The 21,309-nt window shown below is 43.1% G+C and overlaps 1 protein-coding gene across 1 annotated transcript in view; it reads left to right on the top strand.

Moving 5' to 3' along the window:
* Positions 1-21,309, top strand: part of LOC100611487 (uncharacterized) — a 106,408-nt gene that overhangs the window by 72,748 nt on the left and 12,351 nt on the right. The window contains exons 11-13 of the mRNA XM_054676495.2: positions 2,813-2,899; positions 13,449-13,518; positions 15,618-15,676. The gene's annotated coding sequence lies outside the window, so the exon portion shown is untranslated. The remainder of the gene's footprint in view (positions 1-2,812; positions 2,900-13,448; positions 13,519-15,617; positions 15,677-21,309) is intronic.

Here is a 21,309-nt window from a genome sequence, read left to right as displayed (position 1 = left end):
AGAACTGATGGAAAAGGTCATTTACTGAAACCAGGGGCAAGGAGACGAGGAGAATGAGGAAGTTAAACTTTAAAATGGAGAACAAAGAACTGAACATACTGACATACTGATTCTTTGAAGAAAATTTAGAACTCACTGTATTTAATACCATGTACCTAATCCTGTTTACCTCTCTTTTCTGGACACTTCAGGGACCCTCTGAAGTATTCCAAAAGGCAGGTGCCAGGGAAGACAATTTTGAAACTGAAGTTTGATTTTGGGAATTCCAGATTACTACAAGTTATTTATTTTGCCAAAATGATGGCTCAGAAATTTTAAAGAAGCAAAAACCTTTTATAACCCTTTTGAATTTAGTCAACATGTTCACACAGAGAACCTCTTCAGCAAGACTAATTTCCACAATTCTCCCACCACTTCTTTGAACCTTCAGCTTTTTCCTAATTTAACTCAAAACAATCCTTTAACCCTAGGCAAAACTTGACATTTCCATGCCTTCATTTAACCTTTTACTATAAAAATACATTTTACTGTTTTTACACACCTTGCATGTAAATCTATTTCTAGTAGTTTCAATTAATTCCTAGCAATTTTACCCTTAAGGTAAAACACGGTAAGTTGCTTTACTTGTATGCTAAGTGCAGTCAAGCCTTGCCTTCTTAGTTAAGGGTGTGGTTAGTTTCATATGTCCCCAGGTGTCACCAAGTGTGAAGCAGGCAAGACAGACAGTTCTCAAAACCCAAAAAGCAGTTTGTAACCTTAAAACACTTAGCAAACCTTGCATCTGACCAACAGTTTTTTTTTTTTTTTTTTTGAGACAGAGTTTCCCTCTTGTTGCCCAGGCTGGAGTGCAATGGCACAATCTCGGCTCACCACAACCTCTGCCTCCTGGGTTCAAGCAATTCTCCTGTCTCAGCCTCCTGAGTAGTTGGGATTACGGGCTCCCGCCACCACACCATGCTAATTTTTGTATTTTTAGTAGAGACGGGGTTTCACCATGTTGGCCAGGCTGCTCTCGAACTCCTGACCTCAGGTGATCCGCCTGCCTCGGGCTCCCAAAGCGATGGGATTACAGGCATGAGCCACCACACCTCTCCTACCAATAATCTATAAAACCATCTTTATATCCCAAAGATTGCTAAAGTTATGTGAACTAAAAGGCATTACACTCTACTTTTCTGACAAAATATTTGATTTAAGTTCTTTTTATTATTAAACAAAGTAATTTAAAATTTCAGAGGAGATTAACGAGTTTGCACACAGAGATAGAGGCCAGAGACTGAATGGTAAAAAATTCTTACCCTTTTGCCTGCATGCCAGGTTTCTGGATTGTCTCTCCCTGAGTGGCCCTGGTGACCATGCTTGACTGTATGCAAGGAAACACATTGCCATGAATTAAGAATATTCATAGTTTACAAATTTGGAGAAATTAGCCAGAGAGAGAGAAATATGACTCAAATTCTATTTGTGAGAGTATACTCAACACATTTAGAGTATCAGGAAGCCTAAAATCCAAAAAGTTAGTTTATGGATAAAAAGCTGGTGTGCTCCATTAATTCCTGATACACAATTCAATACCCTTAAGTTCACCAATATCATTATATATTCTGTACAATTAAGAAATTTACTTTAGGCACATGACCAATATGTACTCCAACAGTATCCATGTCAAATGGCATGGTGGCTCACGCCTGTAATCTCACACTTTGGGAGGCCGAGGCAGGTGGATCACCTGAGGTGGGGGGAGTTCAAGACCAGCCTGACCAACATGGAGAAACCCCGTCTCTACCAAAAATACAAAATTAGCCTGGCATGGTGGCAGATGCCACTTCAACATAGTGTGAAGCAATGCAAGCATATATGTGAAATTGGCTCCACACTAATTCCAGCTTCATGCTTACCTATATTTAAAAAAAAAATTGTCAAACTGCTGATACTGGTTTTTTTTTGTTTTTTTTTTTTTTTGAGACGGAGTTTCACTCTTGTTGACCAGGCTGGAGTGCAATGGCATGATCTTGGCTCACCGAAACCTCTGCCTCCCGGGTGCAAGTGATTCCCCTGCCTTAGCCTCCCGAGTAGCTGGGATTACAGGCATGCACCACCATGCCCGGCTAATTTTGTATTTTTGGTAGAGATGGGATTTCTCCATGTTGGTCAGGCTGGTCTTGAACTCCCGACCTCAGGTAATCCACCCGCCTCGGCCTCCCAAAGGGCTGAGATTAAAGGCGTGAGCCACTGCTCCAGGTTGCTGATACATTTGTATAATACTTCTTATTTTACTTTAATCAAGACTAAGAACTTTAACTATGAGAATGTTCATTAGCCAAATGTCTCCAATTCTCTCAGGTTTTAAAGAATATTTTATTAATTAAACTTTTCCACAACTTTCTTCCCTACTTATAATGATTCCTTACTACATTGTTTCATAAATAATCTTTTCAAAACTGTAATTTGAACAAAATTTAGATAACTTCTGAATTAGACAAAATTATTATTTTTCCACTAATAACGTAACCCTTTCTGGCCCATTTTGTATACAAAATTACTTGTTAACTAAAATTTTTATCCTTAGTAACGTAAAATGTCAGTGAAACCCTAAACAGCAATAAATTCTGAACTATCAGATATAGGCATTTATAGATAAGAACAATTCCACAATTTTAGAAACATGTTTCCCCGTATCACAACCCTGTCTTAATTGGAAATGACCCAGATATTAAATGAGGATCAAAAATAACTTTAAGATTTTAATTTACACAAAAATTTATCTAAAACATTTACCTCATTCACCGTACTTATTTTTCCTTTTAATAAGGGAGACATGAGACATCAATCAACATATGAAAAACAAACAAGACAGGACAACTGGAGAGGAGGCGGCTTGGGAGATTTTAGATCACAGGTGGGAGACAAAGGGTTGCATCCTTTGAGTTTGTGATTACCTTTTCCAAAGGAAGCAATCAGATATGCATTTATCTCAGTGAGACTTTGAATGGAATGGGAGGCAGGCTCAATCCAAGCCCCCAGCTTGAATTAACACTGACATTTTAAAATATCCAGCAAAGACAGTGGGAGGCCAAGGCCACAGATCACCTGAGGTCGCAAGTTCCAGACCAGCCTGGCCAACATGGTGAAACCCCATCTCTACTAAAAATACAAAAATAACTAAGCGTGGTAGCAGGCACCTGTAATCCCAGCTACTTGGGAGGATGAGACAGGAGAATTGCTTGAACCTGGGAGGCAGAGGTTGCAGTGAGCCGAGATCGCACCATTGCGTTGCAGCGTGGGCAATAGAGAACGCCATCTCAATAAATAAATAAATAAATAAATAAATAAATAAATAAAATATCTGGCAAAGACAAACAAAATTCAGACAAAATGTATATCGACAATTCTGAAGGCTTTTCTATTTTTATTCCACCAATATACTTTTTTAAATTTTTATTTCACCTTTAGTGATTATCCAAGACCCCACTATAACAATTAACCCAGTGGCTGAGCACGGTGGCTCATGCCTGTAATCCCAGCACTTTGGGAGGCTGAGGCGGGTGGATCATGAGGTCAGGAGTTCAAGACCAGCCTGGCCAAGATGGTGAAACCCCATCTCTACTGAAAATACAAAAAATTACCTGGGCTTGGTGGCAGGCGCCTGTAATCAATCCCAGGTACTCAAGAGGCTGAGGCCAGAGAATTGCTTGAACCTGGGAGGTAGAGATTGCAGTGAGCCGAGATCGTGCCACTGCACTCTAGCCTGGGTGACAGAGTGAGACTCCCTCTCAAAAAAAGGAAAAAAAAACAAACCAATTAACCCAGCAGATTTTGTTCACGTGAATGGCCAGAGTACAACCCTTTAAATCTTTGAATTGAGAGAAAGGCTTTCAGATTTTAAGTTCTGAGGGTTTTTTCTGCTTGATCTAGTCTATCATTGAAGCTTTTGAGTGTACTTTGTATTTCATCCTATGATTTCTTCAGTTCCACATTTGCTGTGTGCCCTGGAAAACTCCGTATCTGGTTGGTAATTACCTCAACCATATCCAGAATTGCTTCTGTCATTTCGCTCCTTTCTTTTTCAGAAGTCTCTTGTATCCCCTAATCTTGGTTAAAATCAGTATGCACAATTCTCTATCTGACATTTCTTGAATTTCTTTTGGATAGGGATCTGTTGCTGGAGAATTACTGGGTTCCTTTGGAAGTATCCCGTTTCCTTGCTTTTGATGTTTCCGGTGTCCTTCCCTTGAGATCTGCACATCCTGTGTAAATTGCTTCTTTCAAGTTTGTGAATTCGCTTTGTAGGGGAGGATTTCCTCCTCTTCCCCTTGCGTGGGAGCTGCAGGCTCCAATAGCTTGCAACTTTAGCCATGAGATAGCAATACAAGCTTGCCAGTTTTACTTTGCCCCAACAGATAATCCAATGAAGGCTGTGAACCAAAATTTCGGGTAAGCAGTCTCCATGGCAGTTTGATTTTTAAAGTCTAAACCTCCCCAGACTCCAATAAGGATCACTGGGGCCAAACTAACAAAGGAAGGCATCACACGTTAACGAGGCCCCCTACTTAGAACAGCAGCACAAAAGCCCGGTTACATGCAACACCATCCGGCTTTCCCATTAGACAATAAACTTCAGATTCTAAACAATTTTGGGGCCAAGGAACATTACAACTCTGAGAGAAAATTCCAAGGAGGGCTTAATACTAGACCTTAGAACCTCTGCAGAAAGCATCCTCTTTGGAGAATTTGAGGCACGGAGGATCTTCCAGAGCATCCTCCTGTGGGGTCCAAACTTAGAGTTCCAGACGTCTCTGGCGTTACTTAGGTGGGCACCGGTGCCGCTTTACATGGGTTCCCTCCAGAGCCTTTTATGAACTTTATAAGAATAGCCATGAACTGTATAACTGGAGGCCGGGTGAGCCTTTTTGTTCCTTAGCCAGTAGAGTACAATAAGGAAAGAATTTAGCATAACTCAGTTCTAAAAAGTGCCAATATTTTAAAACCTATTATTATTTCCAAGAATAATTAATTATTATATTTGAAAAGTACTTAATTTGTAAGTGAAGATAACTTGTTTTAATAGTTACACTACAGGATAATTTGAACATTAGCTTATAAGTTCATATTATATGTGCATTGTCAACAGATGATAATACATGGCCCAGACATTTTAAATTACTTCATCTCACTATGTTTGACCTACCATATACTTTTTGAATTATAATTTCTTAAAGTTCTTCTAGAGTAAAATCCAAAAATCTCAAGCCCTCAAAAGTATATATTGATATGGATTCATGCAGATATTATAAGGTGTTCTAAAGATTTTGTACAAAATTGCAAACAGTATGCATTGAATTATATTGAAAGTAAAATGTGTGTGGGACTGTGTATCTGCATCATATCTGTCTGTATGTATACATAGTTTTAAAATGACATATATATATATTTTTAGACAGGCTCTCACCCTATCACCCAGACTGGAGTACAGTGGCATGATCGTGGCTCACTGCATCGTCGACCTCCCTGCGCTGACGTAATCCTCCCAACTCAGACTTCCAAGTAACTTGAACTACAGGTACACACCACCGTGCCTGGCTATTTTTTGTAGAGCCAGGGTCTCACTACATTGCCTGGGCTGGTCTCGAACTCTTGGGCTCAAGTGATCCACCTGCCTCAGTCTCCCAAACTGCTGGGATTACAGTTGTGAGCCACCGCACCTGGCCAATGCCATATATTTTTATTTCATTTTTTATTATTTTTTTTGAGACAGTCTCACTCTGTTGCCCAGGCTGGAGTGCAGTGTTGCTATCTCGGCTCACTGCAACCTCCACCTCCCAGGATCAAGCGATTCTCCTGCCTCAGCCTCCCAAGTAGCTGGGACTACAGGCACCTGCCACCACACCCAGCTAATTTTTGAATTTTTAGTAAAGACAGGGTTTCACCACGTTGGCCAGGCTGGTCTTGAACTCTTGACCTCATGTGATCTGCCCACCTCGGCCTCCCAAAGTGCTGGGATTACAGTTGTGAGCCATCATGCCTGGCCTAATGCCATATATTTTAAATCATGGTCAGTGTTATAGTGAGTACATGTTTGAATATGATAGTATTGGCCAACAAATTTATATCATTCATATTTATATTAAGACAGACATTAATGAAACATTGTAGCTGCATGTGAGTGGTGTGAATACTTCCATCTTAAAGTTTTCTTAGGTTACACATCTAGGTGACTGAATGTGAGAGATGCCTATCTCAACTATCATTTATGGAATTTTGTTATATTTCTTTTGAGATTTTAAAGATAAAATTTAAGATAAGAATTAGGGATAAAAATTTGAGAAGAATTAAAAGCTAATTCTGAGGTATAAGTATGTATAATATATTTATATTATATGTAATACGTATTTATATATGTGTTCATGTATGTATAGGTAGATTTTTAGATTTTCATTTTGTTGTACAGGCTGGAGTGCAGTGGCACAGTCCTGGCTCACCGCAACCTCTGCCTCCCGGGTTAAAGCAATTCTTGTGCCTCAGCCTCCCGCGTAGCTGGGATTACAGGCGCCCGCACCACTCCTGGCTGGGTTTTTTTTTGTATTTTAGTAGAGACGGCGTCTCACCATGTTGCCCAGGCTGGTCTTGAACTCCTGAGCTCAGGCAATCCGCCCATCTTGGCCTCCCAAAGTGCTAGGATTACAGGTGTGAGTCACTGTACTTGGCCAAGAACTTCTTAACGACTTGTTCAATCAAGTAATTCTTTGCAAATATTTTATTGTTTAAAATCCAGATATTGCAAATTTTTTTATAACAATGTCAAAAACTGTTCAAGAATCACATGTGAAAATGTTCACTCTAAAACATGACGTATAGCTAAATCCAATTTAAATGTAAGTTTATTGTAGTGTTTGCATACATATATGTAGAACTTTTATCTATGTATTGAAAGTGGGACAAAATATGGAAAAAGTTATCAGTATTTAATACACAGTTTTATGACATTGCTTTTCTTTTGATCAGCACATAGTTTCTTTTTACTTCTTTGCAAATTCCACGTCTTTTCTACTAATGAGAAAATAAAGGATTGAATCCTAACGGAAAAACAATAAGACACATACACAGCAAAGTCATAGGACACGGCCTTAAGCCATTGCCATTTCATGACACTGGAAAGTATTTCTGTACCAATATTAAATAATGAAACCATGAGACAAAATCCTGCGATCCATCTGATTAGCATTTATAGTCATTCCTGTATTTGTGTACATTCAAGAAGGGTTGTGTCTGTCAAGTTTAAGAGTTATGTGGACCCTTATCTTAGAGCTCCACTAATTAGCAATAGCGGCCTTCCCCTCAACACGTAAGACCTAATGTCTAGGTCAGAACATAGAGTAGAACTCCCAGGGAACCTGGGTAGAGAGTTTCATGCACGTCCGTGTGAAGAGACCACCAAACAGGCTTTGTGTGAGCAACATGGCTGTTTATTTCACCTGGGTGCAGGCAGGCTGAGTCCGAAAAGAGAGTCAGGGAAGGGAGACAAGGGTGGGGCCGTTTTATAGGATTTGGGTAGATAAAGGAAAATTATAGTCAAAGGGGAGTTGTTCTCTGGCGGGCAGAGTAGGGATCATAAGGTGCTCAGTAGGGGAGCTTTTTGAGCCAGGATGAGCCAGGAAAAGGAATTTCACAAGACAATGTCATCAGTTAAGGCAGGAACAGGCCATTTTCACTTCTTTTGTGGTGGAATGTCATCAGTTAAGGCAGGAACTGGCCATCTGTGTGTGTACGTGCAGGTCACAGGGGATATGATGGCTTAGTTTGGGCTCAGAGGCCTGACATTCCTGTCTTCTTATATTAATAAGAAAAATAAAATGAAATAGTGGTAAAGTCTTGGGACAGCGAAAATTTTGGGGGATGGTATGGAGAGACAATGGGCAATGTTTCTCAGGGCTCCTTTGAGCGGGATTAGGGGCGGCGTGGGAACCTAGAGTGGGAGAGATTAAGCTGAAGGAAGATTTTGTGGTAAGGGGTGATATTGTGGGGTTGTTAGAAGAAACATTTGTCGTGTAGAATTATTGGTGATGGCCTGGATACGGTTTTGTATGAATTGAAAAACTAAATGGAATAAGAAAAGGAGAAAAACAGGTATTAAAGGTCTAAGAATTGGGAGGACCCAGGACATCTGATTAGAGAGTGCCTAAGGAGATTCAGCATAGTCCTGCCAGCAAAGATTATTTATTTACTTCAAGAGTTAAGAGTGGCAGTTTGGGGATAGCACCAGGAGATATCAGCTGTGATGGCTTGGAGAAACAGCAGTGTAAACAAGATCAGGGCATGTATGAGTAGTTGAGAACGGTGAATAGGAGTATGACTAGACAGAAGATAGTAGGGATGACAAGTTTTTTGGGGGCACAGTCTAAGTTGGTCTGGTGTCTGGATAAGACTGGGGCCTAATAAAAAGGAGTGTCTATACAGGAGCTCAAATGGGCTGTACCTTGTAGCATTCTGAGGACAGGTCTGACTTCTGAGAAGGGAAAGTGGTAAAAGTATTGTCCAGTCCTTTTTAAGTTGGTGGCTGAGCTTGGTGAGGTGTGTTTGTAAAAGATCATTAGTCTGTTCTACTTTTCCTGAAGACTGAGGACTGTAAGGGATATAAAGGTTTCACTGAATACTAAGAGCCTGAAAAAATGCTTGGCTGATTTGACTAATAAAGGCCGGTCTGCTATCGGACTGTATAGAGGTGGGAAGGCCAAACTGAGGAATTATGTCTGACAGAAGGGAAGAAATTACTACGGTGGCCTTCTCAGACCCTGTAGGAAAGGCCTTTACTTATTCAGTGAAAGTGTCTACTTAGACTAAGAGGTATTTTAGTTTCCTGCCTCGGGCATGTTGAGTAAAGCTAATTTGCCAGTCCTGGGCAGGGGCAAATCCTGGAGCTTGATGTGTAGGGAAGGCAGGGGGCCTGAATAATCCCTGAGGAGTAGTAGAATAGCAGATGGAACACTGAGAAGTTATTTCCTTGAGGATAGATTTCCACGATGGAAAGAAAATGAGAGGTTCTAGGAGGCGGGCTAGTGGCTTGTACTATAGCATAGCCTGCCTTTGCTGGTGTGTGGTGATTAGGCCTGGTGGAACTGCCATCAGTAAATCAAGCGTGATCAGGGTGAGGAACAGGAAAGAAGGAAATATGGGGAAATGGGGTGAATGTCAGGTGGATCAGAGAGATACAGTCATGGGGGTCAGGTGTGGTATCAGGAATAATGTGGGAGGCCGGATTGAAGTCCGGGCCAGGAACAATGGTAATTGTGGGACTTAACAAAGAGTGAGTACAGCTGAAGGAGCCGGGGAGCAGAAAGTATATGCGTCAGATAGAGGAAGAAAATAGATTTTGGAAGTTATGAGAAATGTAGAGAGTGAGTTGAGCATAGCTTGTGATTTTTAGGGCCTCTAAAAGTATTAAAGCAGCGGCAGCCGCAGCACGCAGACATGAGGGCTAGGCTAAAACAGTAAGGTCAAGTTGTTTGGACAGAAAGGCTACAGGGTGCGGTCCTGGCTCTTGTGTAAGAATTCTGACCGCACTAACCAAGCCTAGGAAGGAAAGGAGTTGTTGTTTTGTAAGGGATCGAGGTTTGGGAGATTAATCGGACACGATCAGCAGGGAGAGCAGGTGTGTTTTCATGAGAATTATGCTGAGATAGGTAACAGATGAGGATGAAATTTGGGCTTGACTGAAGTAATGGGGGCTGTCTGTGAAGCCTTGCAGCAGCACAGCCCAGGTAATTTGCTGAGCCTAATGGGTGTCAGGGTCAGTCTAAGTGAAGGCAAAGAGAGGCTGGGACGAGGGGTGCAGGGGAATAGTAAAGAAAGCATGTTTGAGATCTAGAACAGAATAATGGGTTGTAGAGGGAGGTACTGAGGATAGGAGAGTATATGGATTTGGCACCATGGGGTGGATAGGCAAAACAATTTGGTTGATAAGGCGCAGATCCTGAACTAATCTGTAAGACTTGTCTGGTTTTTGGACAGGTAAAATGGGGGAATTGTAAGGAGAGTTTATAGGTTTTAGAAGCCCATGCTGTAGCAGGCGAGTGATAACAGGCTTTAATCCTTTTAAAACGTGCTGTGGGATGGGATATTGGCAATGAGCAGGGTAAGGGTGATTAGGTTTTAATGGGATGGTAAGGGGTGCGTGATCGGTTGCTAAGGAGGGGGTAGAGGTGTCTTATACTTGTGGGTTAAGGTGGGGAGATACAAGGGGAGGATGTGAAGGAGGCTTTGAACTGGGGGAAAAGGCAGCAATGAGGTGTGGCTGTAGCCTAGGAACAATCAGGGAAGCAGATAATTTAGTTAAAGTGTCTCGGCCTAATAAGGGAACTGGGCAGGTGGGGATAACTAAAAAGGAGTGCTTAAAAGAGTATTGTTTAAGTTGGCACTAGAGTTGGGGAGTTTTAAGAGGTTTAGAAGCCTGGCCATCAATACCCACAACAGTTATGGAGGCAAGGGAAACAGGCCCTTGAAAAGAAGGTAATGAGGAGTGGGTAGCCTCCATATTGATTAAGAAGGGGACAGACTTACCCTCCACTGTGAGAGTTACCTAGAGCGTCTGTGATGGTCCTGTAGGCTTCCGAGGCGATCGGGCAGTGTCAGTCTTCAGCTGCTAAGCGGAGAAGATCTGGGAAGGAGTCAGTCACAGAGCCTTGGGCCAGAGTTCCAGGGGCTCTGGGAGTGGTTGCCAAGTGAGTTGAACAGTCCAATTTTCAGTGGGGTCCCACACAGATGGGATGCGGCTTAGGAGGAATCCCGGGCTGTGGGCATTCCTTGGCCCAGTGGCCAGATTTCCGGCACTTGTAGCAAGCTCCTGGGGGAGGAGGTTCTGGAGGAACCCCTGGCAGCTGCAGTTCGGGCATTTGGAGTTCTTGTGTGCTGGAGATGTGGCTGGGGTTTGTCTCACAGTGGAGGCAAGGAATTGCAACTCAGAAATACATTGCTACTTGGCTGCCTCTATTGTATTATTGTACACCTTGAAGGTGAGGTTAATTAACTCCTGTTGTGGGGTTTGAGGGCCGGAATTTAATTTTTGGTGTTTTATTTAATGTCAGGAGTGGATTGGGTAATAAAACGTATATTGAGAATAAGATGGCCTTTTGACCTTTTAGGGTCTAGGGCTGTAAAGCGTCTCAGGGTTGCTGCCGAACGAGCCATGAACTGGGCTGGGTTTTTCAGATTTGATGAGAGAGCCTAAACGCTAACTGATTTGGGAGAGGTTGGATAAAGAAAAAGGAGCATTAACTTTGACTATGCTTTTAGCTTCAGCCACCTTTTTAAGAGGAAATTGTTGGGCAGGTGGGGAAGAACTAGTCGCGGAACTAAACTGTAAGCTGGACCGGGTGTGAGGAGGGGAGGTGGTAGAAGGATTATAGGGTGGAAGAGCGGAGGCTGAGGAAGAATTGGGACCTAGCTCGGCCTGGCGAGGAGGGGAGAGGTCAGATGGGTCTGTAGAAAAGGAAGATTAGAAAGACTCAGTGACGCTTGGGGTTGGGACTGAGGGAACAGGCGGGAGGGAAAGAAGGAAGATTTGGGACTAGTTACACTGGGAACAGAGACTAGGAAGGGACCGATGTGTAAAAGAATGCCTGGACGTCAGGCACCTCAGACCGTTTGCCTATTTTACGACAAGAATTATTTAGATCTTGTAGGATGGAGAAATCGAAAGTGCCGTTTTCTGGCCATTTAGAACCACTGTCAAGTTTGTATTGGGGTCAAGCGGCATTGTGGAAGAAAATAAGGCATTTAGGTTTTAGGTCAGGCAAGAGTTGAAGAGGTTTTATGTTCTTAAGAACACAGGCTAAGGGAGAAGAAGGAGGAATGGAGGGTGGAAGGTTGCCTATAGTGAAGGAGGCAAGTTTAAAGAAAAGGGAGAGTATGAGACATGGAGGGAAGTGGTTCGGGGGTTCTTACCCTCCAGAAAAGCGGGAAAGGGGTTGAGGTGCAGAGATATGAGGTCGGGGCATGGAAATAAGGGATCAGGGCACAGAGATATAAGAGGTTGGGGTGCAGAAATAAGGGATCAGGGTGCAGAGATATAAGAGGTTGGAGCATGGAAAGAAGGGATCGGGGCGCAGAGATAAAAGGTTGGGGTACTTGCCCCTCCCCCAGAAAAGTGAGACTTGCTGCTAAGAGTGAAGGAGAAGAGGTTGGGGGTTTCTTGCCCCCCAGAAAGGCGGAGAAGGGGTAGAGACACGGAGAGAAGGGGTTGGGGTACTTGCCCCTCCCCTAGAAAAGCGGGACTTGCTGCTAAGGGTGAAAGACCAAGGCAGGTGTCCTTGAGTGGTCTGACACCTCTGAAACCTGGGTGAATAATCAGAGAGGTGTCCCTGCAATGATTAAACACTAAGGGAAGGCTGCCTTCCCTAGTCCATGACCGGCGCTGGAGTTTTGGGTCCATGGATAAAACGTGTCTCCTTTGTCTCTACCAGAAAATGAAAGGAATTGAAATTAAGAGAAGGGAGAGATTAAAGTGTGGCACCAAGACTGAAAGGAGAAAGAGGTTGAGGGATAGTGAGGGAGGTTGGAGAAGTGAGTAAAAAGAGGCCGCTTACCCGATTTAAAATTGGTGAGATGTTCCTTGGGCTAGTTGGTCTGAGGACCTGAGGTTGTAAGTGGATCTTTTTCATGGAGCAAAGAGCAGGAGGACAAGGGATTGATCTCCCAAGGGAGGTCCCCTGATCCGAGTCATGGCACAAAATTTCATGCACGTCCGTGTGAAGAGACCACTAAACAGGCTTTGTGTGAGCAACATGGCTGTTTATTTCACCTGGGCGCAGGCGGGCTGAGTCTGAAAAGAGAGTCAGGGAAGGGAGATAAAGGTGGGGCTGTTTTATAGGATTTGGGTAGATAAAGGAAAATTATAGTCAAAGGGGAGTTGTTCTCTGGTGGGCAGAGTCGGGGTCACAGGGTGCTCCAAGGTGCTCAGTAGGGGAGCTTTTTGAGCCAGGATGAGCCAAGAAAAGGAATTTCACAAGACAATGTCATCAGCTAAGGCAGGAACAGGCCATTTTCACTTCTTTTGTGGTAGAATGTCATCAGTTAAGGCAGGAACCGGCCATCTGGATGTGTACGTGCAGGTCACAGGGGATATGATGGCTTAGCTTGGGCTCAGAGGCCTGACAGAGGGTCAGGACAAGAACCACATGGCCTGGTGCTTAGCTTTGCTATTCTCCAAGACCTTAGGGGTAAACATTTGTTGTTGCTTTTTTGTTTGTTTGTTTCCGTAGGCATGGATCCCTGAGGTCTGTCCCCAATATTACAAGACAATTCGATATCATAATAAAACCCTTCAGATATGATGCTGAGTGAAAAAGCAGAAAGGGAAAGACTTGGTTGTGCGGATACTGAGTTCTTTTTCTTTTCTTTTTTTCTTTCTTTTTCTTTTCTTTTTTTTTGAGCCCAACTCTCATTCTGTCACCCAGGCTGGAGTGCACTGGAGCAATCTTGGCTGGCCAATACTGAGTTCTTGAAAACAGGAGATGCTTGATGAGGGTGAGTGGATTAGATCTCAGTTTAATATCCGATGGGGCCAGACGGGGTGGCTCACACCTGTAATCCCAGAACTTTGGGAGGCCGAAGTGGGTGGATCACCTGAGGTCAGGAGTTCACGACCATCCTGGTCAACATGGTGAAACCCGTCTCTACTAAAAATACAAAAACTAGACGGGCGTGGTGGTGCGTCCCTGTAATCCCAGCTACTTGGGAGGCTGAGGCAGGAGAGTTACTTGAACCCGGGCGGCGGAAGTTTCCGTGAGCCAAGACTGAGCCACTGCACTTCAGCCTGGGCAACAAGTGCGAAACTCCGTCTGTAAAAAGAAAAAACAAAAACAAAAAAAACAATGGAAGCCAAAAGCAAAATGCCAAGAATGGAATACATTTATGCAAGTTGAGCAAAAATGTTAGATAATTTTAGTTTCTGGTGTCTTTGTCCCTTCATGGCATTTTTTTCAAACGTGATGGGCGGGAGAGGAGCGCCTAGCGCTACTTGGCTTTTCTCGGACAATACTGCCATCGTGCGGAAGTAGTTTCATAGCCTCCGAAGCCGTGAGCATTTCCTCCACGTAAACCCTAGCCGTCGCGGAAGGAAAAGCCAGTGGAGGCTGAACAGGCCCAAGACACAAGTTGGCATTCCTACCCTTTTCTCTGAGGCCTGGCACAATCAATGGACAAATGCAAAGTCTTAGTGAAGTATCTGGTGAGTGAGGGACCAGGACTGAGCTAGCTGCTTCCAGGAAGCAAGAATGTAATGGAAAGCCTAAGCAATTATCTAAGCCCACAAGCCAGGATTATCTGTGACTTTATAAGTTCATGGGAATGTCTTTTCTCATACTAGGACACTGATGGTAATCTCAGTTCTCTCAAGGAGGGCAGATAGGTGGCTCTTTTCCGTTGGACATTCCCTGAGAATGATGGCATTTTTTAGTCCTGAGGAAACCAGTATTTATCTCGTTCTAGCGAGCGTTCTGTGTACCAGCTTCAAAGCTAGTTCTTCATGAAGATATCCACCCTTAGGTGTGGAGACCTCCAGATACTCCGTGACTCATAATTGAAAAATCAACAAGGGTGGCTAAAATTGTATGGGTGACTTGTTCCCCATGACATTCTTTTTCATTGTTTGTTATCTCAGTATCTGAATCTTTTAAAAAAGGATGTAATATTAGTCTGGTACTGTAGTGTGACCTTCCAGTGCTTCAAGATCTTCTTCAGGTAGGACTTCTCCTGGCCTCTGAAGATTCAGGCAGGCATTCCAGGGTAAGGGACCTGGCTTTTGTGACATCCTTGACTGTACCTAGCTCTCCCTCAAGCTGGTTACAGTTGAGTTGATTGATGGTCTGTAGACATAGATGCTATTGGCATTCAGGAATGTTTTAAAGATTCGGCCAGGCCTGGTGGCTCATGACTGTAATCCTAGCAGTTTGGGAGGCTGAGGCAGGTGGATTGCTTGAGCTCAGGAGTTTGAGACCAGCTTGGGTAACATGGTGAAGCTCTGTCTCTATAAAAATCCCCACAAAATTAGCTGGGCACGGTAGTGCCTGCCCATAGTCCCAGCTACTTAGGAGGCTAAGCTGGGGGGATTGCTTGAGCCCTGGAGGTCAAGGTTGCAGTGGGCAACAGTGCACTTCTTCCTGGGAGACAAAGTGAAACCCTGTCTCAAAACAAAACAAAACAAAACAAAAATAGAAGTGTCTTAACGACCCTCTGGGAAGCATTTCTCAATGACCCCCATTCCTGGAAATGACAAAATGACATCTAGACTCCCCACGCTGTTTCACCTAACGTAGACTTAGATATCTGCTAGATCAAGGGTCTCCAGTTCCTGGGCCACAGACCTGTACTGTTCTGTGGTCTCTTAGGAACTGGGCTGCATAGCAGGAGGTGAGCGTGGAGCAGGCAAAGTTTCACTGATATTTAAAGCCACTCCCCATCGTTTGCATTACTGCCTGAGTTCCACCTCTTGTCAGCATTGGCAACATTAGAGTCTCATAGGAGCACGAATCCTATTGTGAACTGTTCATGCAAGGATCTAGGTTGGGCTATCCTTATGAAAATCTAATGCCTGATGATCTGTCACTGTCTCTTATGACCCCCAGATGGGATCATCTAGTTGCAGGAAAACAAGGCTCAGGGTGCCTACTGATTCTACATTATGGTGAGTTGTATAATTATTTCATTATATATTACAGTGTAATAACAATAGAAATAAAGTGCATGATTAATGTAGTGAGCTTGAATCTAACTGAAACCATCCCCAACCTTGGACTGTGCAAAATTTATCTTCCACAAAACCGATCCCTGATGCTAAAAAGGTTGGGGACTGCTAAACTACCTCCTGGAGAAATAGCTTGGTCTGACCATTTTTGTGGAAGAGAGCAGCCCTACATATGAGACAGTGTCCCATAGCTGAAGCAGTTATAGTAGGTCGCTAGTCAGATATGAGCAGGGCAGGAGAGGGCTCTTGCCGACCCACTGGGAATGTCAGCTGACCATCAGGCGGTAGTCAAACAGTTGTCACACTGCCTCTCTAAAATAATAATGTTTTAAGTTAGGTAGAAAAATCTGAAGGTTTGAACACTTGTGGAAGGCTTGTGACAAATAAATTGTAAATGAAATTCTGTGTGTGAACATATTAGCTAAAGTTAAAGGGGTACTATTTAATTTTTCCATAAATTGAACATTGGAATAAAAGTACAACAGAGTTGGCTGGGCATGGTGGCTCACACCTGTAATCCTAGCACTTTGGGAGGCTGAGGCGGGTGGATCACGAGGTCAGGGGTTCGAGACCAGCCTGACCAACATGGTGAAACCCCATCTCTATTAAAAATACAAAAATTAGCTGGGTGTGGTGGCGGGCACCTGTAATCCCAGCTACTCAGGAGGCTGAGGCAGGAGAATTGCTTGAACCTGGGAAGTGGGGGTTGCAGTGAGCCGAGATAGCGCCATTACACTCCAGCCTGGGCGACAGAGCAAGACTCCGTCTCAAAAAAAAAAAAAAAAAAGTACAACAGAGTTTTCTTACAGCACTAATTTGCTCTTTAACAAAAATTGGCAAAGAATTATAAAAGATTTATAAGAATCTTACCTTATGGTCAGACATTAAAATTGGATAGATTTGTCCATAAGGTTTCATTAAGATTTGGGTTTGACATCAATAGTGCACTAATACAATGGTGAAATTTGGCTTTCTCTCTTGAACAAGATTTTCATGTAATATTAAGAAATGATGAAAGATTTTTGTTTGCCTTTTGAATAAACTGTAGGAAGAAGAAGGGAAAGAAAAAAAGACAGATTGTTTGGAGAGCTAAGTCTCCCTCTTAATGAGTAAAGGTTTTTTCCGTTTTAAAACATTTTGAGTTATTGTTTTGGCTAATTAAATGACTTATGGTGACCTGGGATTTGATTTTATAATATCAAGTGTTTTAAACCATTGATATTTGACAAAGCTTCCAAAATTAAATTATAAATTATGTTTTTTTCTGACATAATTACTATTTTAGATATTAAGTCCTCTGAAGTCCAAAAATGATATATTTGGCCTATTTGGTATAACAATCATACAGTAAACACTGTCAACTATGAAATGGTGTTTGGCTTTCTTTGGGTTGTATTTGTATAAATATGTTAGCGGTTGAAGTTATCTGTGCTACCAGCGTTGAATCCAAACAGGTCTGGAGCAACCTCGATTCCTGCCTTCTGAGAAGAAAGAATCCGACTGAGGGGCATAAGGCAGAAGAAGAGACCAAGGAAAGTTTTAGAGCAGGAGTGATGTTTATTCAAAAGCTTTAGAGCAGAAATGAAAAGAAAGTAAAGTACACTTGGAAGAGGGCCAAGCAGACATCTTGGTCAAGTGCTCCGTTTGACCTTGGACCTAGGATTTTATATGGTGGCCTACTTCCGGCATCTTGTGTCCCTTTTCTTTTGATTCTTCCATTGCGGCAGGCTGCCTGCATGCGCAGTGTATTTACTGAAGCTGTACACATGCTCAGGTGAGGCATTCTTCCCTTTACCGTGCAATATCCCTGGAAGGCCATATACCAGTTAAATTCCACCATTTTGCCTCTTAATGTGAAGCCCACTTGACCAATTCCTGAGATCTTACTGGAAGCTGCTGATTACCAATTTCAGGTGTTTTTATCTATTGGGAAACTGCTTCTTGGTGCAGGGTGCACCCAGTTATTATTTTAGAGAGGCAGTGTGACAAATGCTTGACTATCGCCTGATGGTCGCCTGACATTCCTGGTGGGTGGGGAGAGCCTCACCTGCTCTGCTTATACCTGACTAGCTACTTAGTGTAACAAAGCTAGAAAAGTTGCTGGTCTCAGACCTAGAATTCCTTAGGCTAAAGAATTGTTTATTCATTCCTTGCTAACTATCTTTAATAGAGGCTGTGTGCCTAGGCAGTGGATAGAAGCCTGGTAAGGAAATCACACCTAGCTGAATCCCAGTGGTAGTGACAGGAGGTTGATTGGTTTCTTCTGCAAGGGAGGATAGTGTGGAGGGGCAATGAGCCTATCATTCCCATTTAGGTTGGATACATGTCATTCATCTGCACCAGGTAATCCCTTTAGTCCTCACAAAATCTTAATTGCATTCTATGTCCTCATAAGCAGCCATTCCCTGTGTCTGATTTAGTGAGAAAAGTAAATTATTGAACCTTGAGGATTAAACCCTTCCACACGGTAAATGACAAAGTAAAATATTTTTTACTCTACTTCTAAGATGTGATAACCTTAAACCAAATATATAATAATGTATGTGTTCTAGAGAGCCAATATGCACATTGTGATGTATCTGTAAAAATTCAAACAAAAAATAGTGTCTACTTTTCTAAAGCAATGTTTTCGAGGGCATAGTTTTAAGATTTACCTTTGTTTATAATGAAGGCTTAAAATGTTGACATATAAGATAGTATTGATGACATTCAAATTAATTCATGCTCCTCAAACCTTTGTTAACATACATACTTGGTCTGATTCAATCCACAATGTACAATGTAATCCAGTTTTTTTGTTTTGTTTTGTTTTGTTTTTGAGACAAAGTTTCCCTCTGTTGCCCAGGCTGGAGTGCAGTGGCATGATCTTGGCTCACTGCACCCTCTGCCTCCCAGGTTCAAGTGATTGTCCTGCCCCAGCCTCCTGAGTAGCTGGGATTACAGGTGCCCGCTAAGTTTTGTATTTTTAGTAGAGATGAAGTTTCACTGTGTTGGCCGGGTTGATCACGAACTCCTGACCTCAGGTGATCCGCCCACCTTGGCCTCCCAAAGTGCTGGGATTACAGGTGTGAGCCACCGTGCCCAGCCTATAATCCAGTTTTAATACAGATTTATTTTTTACATGAAATCAAGAATGTATATATATATTGAAAGATATACACAGAAATGATCCAAAAGGTTAGTTGCCTTGACACGTTGTATGGTAGTGTTTTTCTTCTTTAGTAGTATGTGGATTTTTCCGAATCTTTGGCAGCCATTATTTTTTAATTAATTAGTGGGAGAATACTGTAAACATTATACCTAAAAGACAAATTATAAAATGCAGACAGACACACACACACCATAAAGTCTCAGGAAATACCTGAAGAATATGTAATGGCATGGGAACATGCTGTGTTTTGATGTTAGATGATGAGACCCCGAGATGAAACACTGAGTAACCTGGACAGGAATTGAACATATGTACTATGAGTATCATGCCATGCGGAACATATTTGACATGCAGTAATGACAGCTATCTGGTCCCTTCTCTATGATTCATGCATGCCACATTGTTGCCTACAATGCAACACATGAGCTACAACATGAAGAACTCCCTGGTTGTCTGGGAGGGGAGCCAGAACAGAGACCACCAGGATTTGTAAATTGTTTGCCAGCGAAAATCTCTAAGCTTCTAGCAACTTTCTCCTTTTTGTGCCCTCATCCATTGAATTTATCCCCTGAAGGAGACAGTTTGATGCCTTGGAAAGTACTGGACATATAATTCTGTGAAGTAAATCATACCCATATAGACTAGATCAAGAAGACATTTAATTTCTGAAATAATAAGATTCTTGACGAGGGTGCGTGGTTTAGAGTTTGGTTTGATTTCAAACGGAAGACAAAAGCAAGGCCAGGTGGGGTGGCTCACGTCTGTAATCACAGCACTTTGGGAGGCCGAGGCGGGCGGATCACCTGAGGTCAGGAGTTCGTGATCAACCTGGCTAACATGGTGAAACCTCGTCTCTACTAAAAATACAAAAATTAGCTCGACTTGGGTGCGGTGCCTGTAATCACAGTTACTTGGGAGGCTGAGGCAGGAGGATTGCTTGAACCCGGGAGGCGGAGGTTGCAGTGAGCTGAGATCGTGCCACTGCACTCCACCCTGGGCGACAGAGCGAGACTCCGTCTCAAAAGAAAAACAAAAACAAAAACAAAAGCAAAAGTGCAGCAGTAAGACCAGGTGGCCCCAAAGAAGGCAAAATGCAAGGCACCCATGTTTGGTGGCGCCTTTGTCTATGGGTGGCGTTTTTTCACACAAGAAGAGCGGGAGTTCTCCAAGGTGAGGTTTATTGGCATATCTGGAGCTCTACTGCCATCGTGAGGATATCGTTTAACGAAACCCTACGCCATTAAAGAGTTCTAGTGAGGACTACCTGTTGGGGCAGGTGTGGTCTGGTAAAAGGTGGAAGAGGGTTCGCCTCCATGCTGGGAGTCCTTGCTTAGTCTCGTTTGAGGCTTTAAAAGAGACCTGGACATTGGCGGTACCTTGGTATAGAACCTGGAGAGTGAAGGTTCTAAGAGCAAATCCTGTAAACCTCCCCTGGAAGAACGTTGTTCATTGTGTGCGGATACTGATGCCACAAGAGAGCCAACGACCCGTAGTAAGATAATACCATGTGAAAACCTACTGACTTTTGCTCCAAGGGGCAGGAACAGGAGACAGATGCCCACAAGAGCCTGCATTTGTCTTTGAGCGGGTTCCTGCAGTCCTGCCCAGAGGAGGAACCGAGGCCCCGCCTCACGACTTTCTGTGCCAGGACCGCCCGGCAGGGGCTGGTTCATTCTAAGTCCTCACTCTCCAGGTTCTACACCAAGATACCGCCAATGTCCAGGTCTATCTTAAGGTCTTAGAGGAGAAGGCAAGAAGACCTAGCTTGGAGCCCCACGCCTCTTCCTCCTTCCCACAGATCAGAATTTCCCCAACAGAGAAAAATACTGTTCTCCAGAATTCGAGAACAGTGTAATGGCGTAGGGTTTCATGAAACTTCATCCTCACGATGGCAGTAGTGCTCCAGATACGCCAAGAAGCCGTGTCTAGATCCCTCTTCTCCCGCCCCTCGTGTCTGAAAAAACTCCGGCAAACATGGCTGCCTTATGTTTTGTCCAGTTTGGGGGCAACCTTGCCTTACTACTCAACTTCCGCTTTTGTTTTCCATGTGAATCAAACTGAGACCTAAAACCACCCACCCTCATCAGGAATATTGTTATTTCAGAAATTTAATTGACACCTGACCTTGTCTATGGAGTTCTGCTTTCATTATATGCAATCTGTGCAGTTCTACTCAACATTCTATATCCAGTACTTTCCCATAGTATCAGATTTTCTACCTGAAAGGATAAGTGTGAAGTCTCCAAGCTTAAGAGAGAGAATAAAATGCTAGAAGTTCAAGACTTAGAGAAAGGCCTCTCTAGCCACCCTATTTTCCTTTGAGACTCTCAAGATATTCTGCGTTTATTTTCAGTCCTACACTAATACTTGTTTGGGAGTTACTCCTGTTCCAGGAACGAAGCCCGGCCCGCTGCATTTTCTA

Source organism: Pan troglodytes, chromosome X (assembly GCF_028858775.2).
Source record: "Pan troglodytes isolate AG18354 chromosome X, NHGRI_mPanTro3-v2.0_pri, whole genome shotgun sequence".
In the NCBI taxonomy this organism is placed as follows: domain Eukaryota; kingdom Metazoa; phylum Chordata; class Mammalia; order Primates; family Hominidae; genus Pan; species Pan troglodytes.
Note: the sequence above shows the minus strand (reverse complement) of the source record. Positions and strands in the feature narration are given on the sequence as shown.